At 46.0% G+C, this 8,723-nt stretch overlaps 1 non-coding gene across 1 annotated transcript; it reads left to right on the forward strand.

The window, feature by feature from the left end:
* The first annotated feature begins 446 nt into the window (after window positions 1–446).
* On the forward strand, window positions 447–510 carry LOC131273583 (U7 small nuclear RNA). The gene has a single exon (XR_009180850.1). It is a non-coding gene; the product is annotated as a U7 small nuclear RNA (small nuclear RNA).
* Window positions 511–8,723: the final 8,213 nt, after the last annotated feature.

Below are 8,723 nucleotides of genomic sequence, written 5' to 3' on the forward strand. Positions count from 1 at the left end.
AAATCCAGCCTGCTGCCTGTTTTTGTAAATGAAATTTTCCTGGAACAAAGCCACGCTTATTGTCTTGGATGCCTTCATGATGCCAGAGCAGAGTTTCACGCTAAAACAGCAGAAACTATTTGGCCTGTGTATCCTAAAATATTTACTATCTGGCTAGCTTATTACAGAAAAGCTTTGCTGACCTCTGGATTAGCATCAAAGGACATGATCAAGAAAGCGAAAAGACAATCTAAGAATGGGAGAAACTATATGGAAATGATATATCTGATAATTTAATATCCAGAATATATAAAGAATTCCTACAATTCAACATAAAAAAAGACAACCTAAATAAAATTAGGGCAAAGGACTTGAATAGATATTTCTCCAAAAAAGAATTACAGATGGTCAACGAGTACATGAGAAGATGCTCAGCATCATTAGCCACTGGACGAAACCACAATGAGAAGTGTTACAGCTCTTTTAGAATTTGTCTAGTAGGTTTTCTGGCTTTAGCGGGAAGACACCCTCTCCCCAAATATCTTTATATAAAAACACAATGAGATACAACTTCACACCCACCAGAATGGCTACTGTTTTAAAAAATGGAAAATAAGTCTTGGTGAGGATATGACCCTTGTACATCGTTGATGGGAATGTAAAATGGCACGGCCACTAGGGAAAAGAGTTTGCAGGTTCCTCAGTAAGTTAAATAGAGAATTACCAAATGATCCGGCAATCCCACTTCTAGGTATATATCCCAAAGAACTGAAAATAGGAACCCAAAGAGATATCTTTACACTAATGTTCTTTTTTTAAAAGATTTATTTATTTATTCCCCCTCCCCTCTCTACCCTGCTGTTTTTACTGTCTGTGTCCATTTGCTGTGTGATCTTCTGTATCTATTTCTCTTTTTGTCTTCTCTTCTTGTCTTCCTCCTCTAGGAGTCACTGGGATTCAATCCTGGGGACCTCTAATGTGGAGAGAGCTTCCCTGTCAGTTGTACCACCTCAGTTCCCGGTCTCTGCTGCACTTCACCTTGACTCTCCCCTTCGTTTCTCTTTTGTTGGCGTCATCATCTTGCTGTGTGACTCACTTGCATGAGCACCGGCTCACCACGCAGATTCTCAATTCACCACACGGGCACTCAGCTCACCATGCAGGATCTGGCTTGCTGCGCAGGTACTGGCTCACCACGCAGGCACTAGCTTACCATGCAGGCACGCTTCTCTTTTTCTTTTTCACCAGGATGCCCCAAGGATTGAACCTGGATCCTCCCATATGGTAGGTGGAGGCCTTATCACTTGAGCCACATCCGCTTCCCTACACTAATGTTCTTAGCAACATTATTCATAATTGGTAAAAGGTGGAAACAGGGGGCAGGGATAGCTCATTGGCTGAGTGCCTGCTTCCCATGTACGATTATTCCCCAGTACCTCCTAAAACAATAAAATGAATTAAAATAAAATTACTGTGTTTTTTTAAAAGGTGGAATCAGCCCAAATGTCCACCAAAGGATGAATGAACAGAATATGGTATATAAATCAAATGGAATATTATTCAGTCATCAAAAGGAATGAATTTCTGATGTGTGCAACAACATGGGTGAAACTTGAAGACACTGTGCTGAGTGGAACAAACCAGAGACAAAAGGACAAATGTTGTATGATCTTAATTATATAAAACTAGGCACATTCCTGGAGACAGAAAGTAGATTAGAGGTTACCAGGGGGCCGGGCAGGCAATGGGGAGTTACTACTGAACAGGTACAGAGTTTCTGTTTGGGGTGATGAAAAAGTTTTGGTGATGGATGGAGGTGTTGGTAGCACAGTGCCATGAATGTAATTATATCACTGAATTGTACACATGAAAGTGGTTAAAATGGGAAATTTTGTGTTGTATATATATTACCACAATAAACATTTCTGAAAAACAATTCAAAGGATGAGGCTAGTGCCTACTCTTTTAGGTGCTGCCGGGTTCCAGTGGGACCGTTCATGGAAAGCCCACGCAACACTGCCTGTGACTGCACGTGTTGATTTTGAACGAGGTCCCTTGCCCAACATCTTTAAGCTCATCTCAATTTCCCACCGCCTTACTGATGACACTCAGTCACACTGATTTCTTTGAGTACCTCAAATGAGAATTCAACAAACCTCCTGCAACTTCCTCCTTGCTTTGCATGACCCATTCTACCTCAAATTTGAAATCTTAGCCTTAAATCAGGCCCAGAGACCTACTGTTACCATCTTTTCTAAAATAGGGCTCTCAAAACCAAGTTCCTGGTAGGGGGTGTAGCTCAGTTGTTGAGCGCCTGCTTCCTGCGTACGAGGTCCTGGGTTCAATCCCCACTACCTCCTAAAAACAAAAACAAGTTCCTTTCTCTCATAGTACTTGCCACCATTTGTAACTATATATTTATTTGGTTGTTCTCCGTTTAATACCCATCTCCCTTGCTAGACTGTAAACCCCATGAGGGGAGAAGTGTTCTGTTTGTCTACTGCTACAACAATGGGTGGCATTTAAGAGGCACTCATAAACATTTGCTGAAAATTTAATAAAGAATGAATAAATGAAGTCTGGACAACTCTTAGGGAAGCAACGCTCTATCTAGCAGTGTCCAAAACCACTGGGAAATCTTGTACGTACCTGCCCTTTTCCCCAAGGGTGTGTTGATAGTACAGTTTCTAATTTAAAAGTTTCTTCTTTCATTCATTCATTCATTCATTCATTCATTCATTCAACGGGTATGACATCACGGTGGGGATCTGCATTAAAATTTTTAATATTACAAAGGGATTGGGGAGTCCTGCTGGAGACCCCCGTTTACCCCAAGTTGGTTACTACAGTTTCGTTAGGTACCAGGAGAGGGCGCTGCTGAGACGCGCTGCCGCGGGGTGTGGGCGCAGGGCAGCAGGGAAGGGCCAGCGGCAGGGGCAGCAGAACCACGTGTTGAGTATTAGCAAATTCCCGGGACTCTGACCAACAACCAGGATGGTTTGACAGGCCAGCATCACACAGTGGTTTCCCAATCTGGCCACTATCAGGTTAGGACCTGGAGAGCTTTTGAAAAATACAAATTAAATTTTCCCCACTCCCATAGACGTGTTCTGTAGTAATTGGGGACTGGGGATCCTGGACCCTTTTTTTTGAAAATGATTCCAGCTAAATGTGATGATCAAGAGGTTTGGGACCCACTGGTGGGGTTCCCCATGGCCAACTCTGGGCGCAGAAGAGGTGGGAAGGAAACAAACTTGGTTTTTAGTTGTCTGGCCTTTCTGATTTTTGTTGTTGTTTTTTAAGTACCGGGGCCTGGGATTGAACCCAGGACCTCGCATTTGGGAAGCCAGCGCTCAGCCACTGAGCCGTATCAGCTCCCTGAGTTGGTTTTCTCGTCTGTTTGCTTGACGTTTGTTTTCTGTTTTAAAGGAGGCGCTGGAGCTGAATGCGGGACCTCCCTGTGGGAAGGAAGCAGGCACTCAACCGCTTGAGCCGCATCTGCTCCCCTTCCTGGATTTCTGTCTTTTGTCTTTGTTTTATTCCCTCATTTATTTTGTAAAATGTAAATAGTAAAGATGGAAGTGCAATGCCGACTTTGTAGGTGATTTTAAGGATGAAAGGCTATCGGAGCGCAAAGCTGCTAACTGTAAATGTTCACAGCAAGTTCATCCCCGCCCCTTATCGAGTCCAGGAGAAAAGCTGTAGGACCCTCGGTGGTTCTCATCATTTGTGCCAAGGGGGAGGAAAAGTCCAATCCAGTCCCTGGAAACTGTCAACAGACAAGGAACGAACTAAGCTGCAAGGCAACAGAGGCATTTATTGGGAGTTTTAGAATTGCAATTCTGGGAGCACAGAAACCCAAATTGTGTCCAGTCTTGTCATTTCTAGGCAGGGGTTTTAAAGAAGAAGAAGATTAGATCAATCGCTTGTGGCTGTCCGGGGGTAATCCTGCAGGCTAGACAGCTTACAGAGCTCTTTAGCGTGTGGCTTGATTCTGGTGTCTGGATGTCCTAAGGGTTTGGGGGAACAGCATTCCTTGAGGCTTTGCAGGCTCTGGCACTCTGTGACACTGGCCGAGATTTGCCTGCAGAATGCCTTCCGGCGTCCATTTCATGTCTCTTAGGCACAGTGACTCTATTTTTTTTTTTAAGATTTATTTATTTATTTATTTCTCTCCCTCCCCCCCCCCCCCACCCCGGTTGTCTGTTCTCTGTGTCTATTCGCTGCATATTCTTCTTTGTCCGCTTCTGTTGTTGTCAGCAGCTCGGGAATCTGTGTTTCTTTTTGTTGCATCATCTTGTGTGTCAGCTCTCCGTGTGTGCGGCGCCATTCCTGGGCAGGCTGCACTTTCTTTCGCGCTGGGTGGCTCCCCTTACGGGGCGCACTCCTTGTGCGTGGGGCTCCCCTACGCGGGGACACCCCTGCGTGGCAGGGCACTCCTTGCGTGCATCAGCACTGCGCATGGCCAGCTCCACACGGGTCAAGGAGGCCCGGGGTTTGAACCGCGGACCTCTCATGTGGTAGACGATGCCCTAACCACTGGGTCAAATCCGCCGCCCAGTGGCTCTATTTTGTTTTCTTTCTTTTTACATTACTAATACCGTATTTATTTTGTGAACCTCCTTGCTCATCTCTCACTGGGCTGGTCTTCAGTCCATTTGCTTTTCCTCTAGGGGGCAGACAAGAGCACCGTGAAGAGATGAAGGTGGCCTCCAACTGGAAGGCATCCTATGCAGCATCTTCTGATGCCCCAATTTTCTCTGATGGAGAAACTGAGGTTCAGAGAGGTTGAGGGACAGACCCAAGGACACACAGCTGGTTAGCACAAAGCTGTGGGTTAGCGATCTCACCAGCACACACAGCGCTGCCTGGGGCCCAACTTCACCCATATGGCAGGATGAAGGTTTGGTGGTGAACTCACTTGGGTCAGGGTTGGCTTTTCTTGAAAATTCGGCGATGCCTGCCCTCCCATTTGGTTGCTTCTATCCAGCAGATCAGCATTACGACACAAGAAGAATGATGGGAAAAGAACTAACGACAGATACCATTGCTGGCTGGCACTCTCCACGTGCCCAGGCATGCTATCTCATTTAATGCGCAGGTTACCCTATCCATTCATTAAACACTTATTAAGACTGCAAAGGGTTCTAGGCACCAAGGATACCACAATGAGCACAACAGGCAAGGCCCTCGTCTTTGGAACTTGTGTCCTAAAAGAGGGAGACTGACAATGACAGTCAAATAACGAGGTGATTTCAGAGAACGATAAGAGCCTTGAGTCAGACATGCAGTGGTGGGAAGTGACTGGGACTGGGAGAGTTGAGGTTGGTGGGTCAGGGGTGGCCTCCTGAAGAAGTGACAAGGAGTGCCCACACCAGGATGTGGGAGGAACGCTTCCCGCCAGGAGGCAGCAAGTCACTAAGGCCCGGAGCAGAGGGCGGTCTGGATAGCGGCTGGGGCGGCTGGACTCAGGGAGGGAGAGGGCAGCGGTGCTAAGAGACCGGGACAGATGCTGACTGAGCTAGCGTGAGAGTGAGCCTTGCCAGCCTCGTGCTGAGAGAAAGGCTGGGCACAAAAGGCCTGGTATTGTGTGATTCCGCTTACACCAACCACCCCGAATATGCACATTCACAGCGGCAGGAAGTAGATTGGAGTTTAGCAGGGGCCAAGCAGAGGGGGGCACGGGAGTTATTGCTTCATGGGTACAGACTTTCTGTTTGGGGTGATGAAAAAGTTAGGTGGTGATGATGGTAGCACAACATTGTGAATGTAATTAATGCCTCTGAATTGTATACATGGAAGAGGTTCAAATGGGAAAGTTTGCATTGTATAGATGTTACCACAATTAAAAATAATTGGAACCCAGCGCATATAGCTCAGTGGCTGAGCACTTGCTTCCCATATACGAGGTCCCCAGTTCAATCTCTGGTACCTTCTTAAAAATAATAATAATAATAATCGGGACTAACTTAACTGCCCAATTATGAGGGAAAATTTGAGAAAACTTGAGAATATCTTCTCAAAAGAACATTATGTGGTCACTTAAAGTGAAGTCTCTGCAGAGAATATATAAATAAAAATACAAAATATAAAAGAGAAAGAGAACAGGAAGAAAAGCTGTAAAAGGCTGGAGAGGAGATGTATCTGGAGCCTGTCCAGCTCCTGTCCCAGGACTTACCCTTAAACAGGCAGCTGCTTTTCCCTTCCCTCGGGACAGGGAAGGCAGAGAGGACTTTGGAGGGCAGGTGGACTTTTGGAAAATAGTTGCAAAACCTTAGGAGATGGGTATTATTTATCTCACTTCGCTAGTTCCTTCCGAAGCACACCTCTCGTCTCCTGTGTCCATGCCTTTACTGATTCCTGCCAGCCCCTTCCAGTGCTTTCCACTCAGCCACACCCTGTGCCTCCCCAGGTCCACGCAGCGACGGAGTGTGGTCCGAGCAGTAAATGTAGAGGCACTGGTTATATTTCATTCTGGATTTTTACAAGTCAATGACAGTGGCTTTGGGTTGTTAAAAAAAAAAAGAAAAACAGACCCGCCTTCCTCCCCTTGGGACCAGTCGAGTGGGCAGCCCCCTGCCCCCCACATCGCCCTAGACACCGCCTGGACAGGAATCTGCTCAGGCGCTCTCCACACATTCCTGCGTTTGTATGAGGCGAAGTCCAGGGGTCTTAGAAGGGCAGCACCAGGCATGGTCCGTACGATTTTTCCTCTATGTTACCTTGTTTAACCTTCACAACCGGTCTGTGAGGCAGGTGGGATGTGCATGATGGAATACGGTCTCCTTCTTGTTTTCTGACTTAGAGAAGGCAGGTGCGACATGTTCAAGGTCACACAGCCGGTTCCTGGAAGGTCTGGGCCTAAACCTCTTGACTCTGATTCGATGACACTAGAATCTTTTTCATTCTTTTGGCTTTAGAATGGGTGAGTTCAAGACTGCTGTTTCAGAGGTTCTGGAGGGAGGAGGAGGGAAGAATAGGCGCAACATGGGGACATTTTGGGGACATTGGAATTGATTTGCATGACATTGCAATGATGGATACAGGCCATGATACATTTTTTCAAAACCTATACAATCGTACCGGTGCAAAGTGTAAACTATGAGGTAAGCTATAGACCACAGTTACCTAGTAGCAATCCTTCAATATTTGTGTATCAGTTATAACAAGTGTACCACAGTAGTGAAAGATGCTATTAACAGGGGAAAATGTGAGGGGGGCAGGTTGAGTCTATGGGAATCCCCTATATTTTCAATGTAACTTTTTTATAATCTAAAATTTCTTTAAATACAACGTAAAAAAAAAAAAAAAGACTGCTGTTTAACTAACTTCTTAAATCATATTTACCTGAGAATACAGAAGGAATCCTTTTCCTCATAGCCACGGTGGGATTGGGACCTCTCAGGGAGTGAAGGTCTTATTTCATACATCCTGGATGGACTTCCGGGGGGCGGGCAGGCAAGGAGTGAGAGGAAGTGAAGGGTGAATTATGAAACGGCCTCGTCTAATCATCCCGAACAGTCCTTGGGTGAGGGGTGGGTGGAGGGACTTCTGCACTGAAGGTAAACAGATTCCAAAAAGGAGCCAACACTTGGGAGAAAGGGTTAGCAGCTGGCTCTGGGTTCTGGGTTTCCAGGTTCCTGGCTATGTTGTAGAAAGGAATTGAAGGACACGCCATAGGGTAGGCAAGGGAGTAAAGAGTTTATTAGAAACAAGAAAAGGAGGGAAGCACAGGGTCCGTGGCGTGGACCACTGGCGTGCTGGGGACTGAGAGGCTCCTGGGGCCCAGGCCAGGCCTTTTTAGAGTCTTTCCTCCTCCCCACTCATAATGTTGGGGGCAGGCCCCGGCTGCTTGCTGCTCTGATTGGTTGCCCCACCTGTCAGTTTAAAGGGGGCCAATGGGGGGATATCCAGGGCTTCCCTTGTCCCCCAAATGGGATTCTCATTCCAAATGAGAGTCTTGCGGCTGGGCTCTTGAGGCATCCTTCAGGAGGTTTCTGGGCGGGGTCTCAACCATGTGATCTGCCGGCCATGTGATCTGCCTGCCATGTGATCTGCTGGCCATGTGATCTGCCGGCCATGTGATCTGCCTGCCATGTGATCTGCCGGCCATGTTGTGCGTCGGCCATGTTGTCTGCCGCGTCTTCTGCTGTGGCCCAAGTCTTCCCTTTCCCTATACTAACCTGTCTCAAAAATATGGCACTAGGTGAGTGTCCTGTTTTTCTGGCTTCTATCCTGAGAGCATATGGATAATATATAGATAATAGGAATCTCAAAAGGAGAGGAGACAAAATGGGGCAGGAAAAAATATTTAAAGAAATAATAGTTGAAAATGAACCAAATGTGGTGGGAGACATACATTTACAGACACAAGACACTGAGTGAAACCGGCAGAATGAATACAAAGCACATCATAGTCAAACTTCTAAAAATCAAAAGTAAAGAGAATTTTGAGAGCAACCAAGACAGCACATGGCAGGCAGACCAAGAATCCAAATGAGCCCCAACTTCTCATCAGAAACAGGGGAGGCCAGAAAACAGTGGGAAAACATCTTTAAAGCACTAAAGAAAAGGAAAAAAACAACATTGTCAACCCAGAGAAACTAACACTCAAGAACAAAGTGAAATAAGGAGAATCTATCACAGCAGTAAAAAAAAAAAAAAAAATGCAAAAGGAAGTTTTTTTAGGCTTAAAGAAAATGATAGCAGATGGAAACTGGGATCTTCAGGAAGGATTAGAAAGC

This window comes from Dasypus novemcinctus, chromosome 15, assembly GCF_030445035.2.
Source record: "Dasypus novemcinctus isolate mDasNov1 chromosome 15, mDasNov1.1.hap2, whole genome shotgun sequence".
NCBI classification, from domain to species: domain Eukaryota; kingdom Metazoa; phylum Chordata; class Mammalia; order Cingulata; family Dasypodidae; genus Dasypus; species Dasypus novemcinctus.